Below are 4,054 nucleotides of genomic sequence, written 5' to 3' on the forward strand. Positions count from 1 at the left end.
GTTTCCGAGAGAACAGAGCCGCACCGCCGGCCGCAGCCCGAGCCGGTCCGTGGGGCCGAGCAGAGACACCCAGGCAGGGTGAGGCAGAGCCGGACGCAGGCCAGTCCTGCAGCCTGGCTCTGCGCCCGAGCTAATTAAGCCTTGACGGGAGTCGGGGCTTATTAGCGTGGCTAAGGCAGGGGGTGACGCATCTCCGTTGCGCCCAGGCATAAAATGGCAAGTCCTCGTGGCGCTGGGGCTCGAGTCCCCACTAGCTTCACGATCCCCGCGCTCAGTCCCGTTTCGCTGGGTGGGTGCGCCCCTGGATTTTAAGGTTAAATTGGGCCTTTTCGGCTCTTGGGGCTGACCCTCTGCGTAGCGCAGCGATGCAAGCCTTCATCTTCTGGCTGAGCTACCACCACCTTTCAGGAAGACCCCGCATCTTTCCCTGCAGACTCCACAGGGATTAGGGGTTCGGTCACCCTCCTCTTTGTAAGTCGCGGCGATGGTTAATCACCCTCATTATTAGAAAACGTTCTGCCTTATTTCTCGTTTGAATTCATCCAGCCCCTGGAGCATGTTAATTTTGTCTGCTGGATGAGCGAGTCGTCTGCTTTCTCGTGGAGATACTTAATGGCCGTGGTCAAGTCAATCCCCAAACCTCTCGCTGTTAACCTCGGTAGATTGATTTTTTTCTTGCAGTTTTCAGGCTCACTTGAGGCTTCGTACCTGCGTTCCTAATCCCCACCAGACCTGTCGGCTTCCACCCTACCGGGGTCTCCTCAAATACAGACACAGGCTCAGAGGAGCTCGGCTGCACGCGGGTCTTCTCAGCCACAGGGGCAACTCTGGGAGCTTGGTGGCAAATTCACGTGAGGCTCCTCAGGGCAGCTGTACGATCCGGCTGCTGGAATATTTCACTTGAGCCACTGCTATTTCACGTCTTCCCACCACGTCTCCTGCTGGCAGAGGCAGCATTTCGCCGCCAGTCCGTAGGCTGTGATACTCAGCTTCTTTTTACATGCAAAATGGAAATAGTTGGTAAATGTTTTCGCATGCAAATCTTTTTACATGCAAAATGGAAATATTTATTAAATATTTCCCCTGTCCGTTTACTCTCCCTGCTCCTGCAGGAAGGCCACTTCGTGTGCCACGGCCTTTTCTTAGGCATCCTTTCTTTTCCCATACCCCATCAAGCAGAGGGTTTAGTGGGCTGACTGTCTTTCCTTCTCCGGTTGAACTCAGATTTCCCCATTTATAAAGGTTACTGTCGTGCTCTCCTGCCAGCTCCGGGGAGAAAACAGACCCACAGCTCCCCACGGTGCCATCCCGTGCCCCGGTCCGGGGAGGCTCGGGCAGCTGAGAGCCCGGGGCTGAGGGACGAGGGCAGAGGCTCAGTCCCAGGCGGCGTTTTGGAGATGGCCGTCAGTCACAAAGGGAGGAGATGCGGTTTTATTCCTGTGTTCGCTGCGGAAGCCGCTGAAAGGCAGCGAACGCAGAGCTTTGCCGCGCCACTTGTGCAGCGGCGTTTAAAGAGCTTTATTTTAAAAGCGCGGCCGAGCTGCCGATCTCCGATTTCCCTCCGTCCTTCATTCTACCTCCGATGCTGCTATTTTCCTCTGCTGCCTTAAAAACAACGTAGGTTATCATTCTTGGGCGTCTTGCCCGTTTCGTGCCCTGCTTCCATCAAACATAACGCGCCGCATCTTCGGTCTCGCTGGCGTCTGGCAGCTGCCGCGCGCCGTTCGAAAAGCACGCTGGCAGGGACCTTGCTGGGCAGAGCCTCCCCGTCGTTTACGACGCCGAACCCTTTTAGTTTATGTCGTTTCTTACAAAAATCTCACAAAACGCTTTACAACGTGCACCGAATCCGTAGGGCAAGAATAACTCTTTTTAAGAGCTGTAGATCAGGCCGTGTTTAAATGACGCAGATAAATCGGGAAGGCTGAGATGTGAGTCTGTCCCTCCGCCCCTGAAGTAGGAGCTGGGAATTCGGTGTATCGCAGTGCCTCTGCGGTTGGCTCCCGGGGCGCAAACTGCGATCTGGTGAGGTCTGTGCTCCGCTCGGGAGCCTTGCACCACGTCGTTTTGCTGGAGCCAGCTGCCAAATTGTGTCCAAGCCGTGGTCCGGAGCATCTCATGTCCCACGGTCCCTTCCTGGCTCCAGCTGGGGTCCGAGTCCGTCCCCGGCGCTCGGTGGGAAGCAGCACGTGGTGGTGCACCCAGAGGGCTGGCGGAGCAGAGCGAGCTCGGATGCTTTTGGTTTCCTGGGGCGGGGGGGGGGCTCGGGTTTGGTTCGGGGGCAGAGTCAGCAGTCTGGGCATGGGGATCCCGGCGCTGCTGTCCCCCAGGAGCGCTTGTTCTGGTCTCGTGGGGAAGAGCCGTGCCCTTGGGCAGCGCCTGCTCCCCCACCGTTGCCGGAGCCTGTTTAAGGCGAGCTGGGAGGCAAGGCTCAGTAATGCTTTCCTCACGTGTCCCCGTGTCCCGTTGGCATGCATCCTTACGAACGTGCTGAAGTAGGAGCTGGGTTCATCCCTTACAAGACCTGGGTGAGACCTGAAGCCCCCGCAGATCAAAATTCAGAACAGGGCCCACAAAATACCTCCTCCTCTCCCTGCCCCCTTTAGCCACTGCCTGAACCGAAGCAGATCAGCCACCCTACCCGCCTGCACCGGTATTTCACATCTATTAGTGGTCGCTTCGGAATGTTTCGGGGTGCAAATACAGTGGGAGTCTGTTTTCCGTCGGCTGTGCTCAGCACGGGCTTTCCTCAAAGGTTCGTGGCACTTGCCTGGGCTCCGGGGGAGGCTGGACAGGCACTTGGAAGTGAGACCGTGGAGGATACACGCCACGGCAGGCGCAGGAGGTCCCCAGAGCTGAAGGTAGCTGGGGGTCAGCGGAATACGGCAGGGAGGTCCCCCTGATGGGACTCGCTCATCCCTGAGCCTCCTCCTGTGGCTGCTGCTTCGCACGCCGCTCCGGGGAGCATCGCTGCACCAAGCTGGTGCCTGCAGCGGACTGAGGAAACACCTAGTCCATCTCCCGGTGTCAACCAACCACCAGACATCAACTCCAGTCCAACCAAGGGGGTATCTAATATTAAAATGCTAAGAATTATTTACTTAGCCAAAAGTCCGAGCAGCCGTGGACCCTTGGTCTGAACCAGGGCGATCACGTTTGTGCTCCACGGGCCAGATCCAGCCTGCAGGTGACTACGACTAGGACGAGAGGAAACGGCCTCAAGTTGGGCCAGGGGAGGTTTAGGTTGGACGTGAGGAAAAACGTCTTTACTGAAAGAGTGGTTAAACATTGGAACAGGCTGCCCAGGGAAGTGGTGGAGTCCCCATCCCTGGAAGTATTTAAAAGACGTGCAGATGAGGCGCTGAGGGACATGGTTTAGTGGGCCTGGGGGTGTTGGGTCGACGGTTGGACTCGATGATCTTGGAGGCCTTTTCCAACCTTAATGATTCTGTGATTCTATGATTCTGTTTGATCCTCTTGGCCTCAAAAGCCGCTCCTTATCTTCCAGACAAGCCTAGTGCAGTCGTGTTGCCGGTTTGGTGAACGTGCTCACAGAGTCTGAGGCCGCCCGGTTGGGGCTGAGGGGCTGAATCGCACCTTGGGTGGCTGTGGACACCCGTGGGGGGTAGGAGGAGTGACCAGCTCTGCGAGGCAGACCGGCGTCTGTCCTGAAGAAGGGGTGTGCTGTCAGACCTAGGAGTTTGGGAGGTAATGGGGTGTTTCGGTCTCCAAACCCTCCTTGCCTTCCGTAAAATTTTCCGCTGGTGTCTTAACCGGGATGCCCCTGGACATCGCTGTCCAGGCGGGCACGGAGGTAGCTGGCTCTCCTTTCCCGGTCCTTCTAGACTTGCACCAGTTCAGAGCTGTTGTGACCTTCAGTCCTAACCTCCCTCTTGCCATTCGCGCGCAAGAAATAATGAGAAAACCCCCTCAAAACCTGCTTTTTTTTTTTGCAGAAAGGTTGCGCTGGCGAGCTGGCAACCCGGCGTGCCTCTCGCATCCTCCCCTCGCCAGCCCCCCGTCGCTCCATCCATCCATCCATCCATCTCTGTCC

General features: G+C 57.0%; 1 protein-coding gene across 1 annotated transcript in view; it reads left to right on the plus strand.

Annotated features, from left to right (window-relative positions):
• CLPB (ClpB caseinolytic peptidase B homolog (E. coli)) overlaps positions 1 to 4,054 on the plus strand; it is a gene marked incomplete at both ends in the record, with an annotated part of 92,850 nt that overhangs the window by 69,024 nt on the left and 19,772 nt on the right. The gene's annotated exons all lie outside the window — the stretch shown is intronic.

Source organism: Pygoscelis adeliae, unplaced genomic scaffold (assembly GCF_000699105.1).
Source record: "Pygoscelis adeliae isolate BGI_AS28 unplaced genomic scaffold, ASM69910v1 Scaffold944, whole genome shotgun sequence".
NCBI classification, from domain to species: Eukaryota; Metazoa; Chordata; class Aves; order Sphenisciformes; family Spheniscidae; genus Pygoscelis; species Pygoscelis adeliae.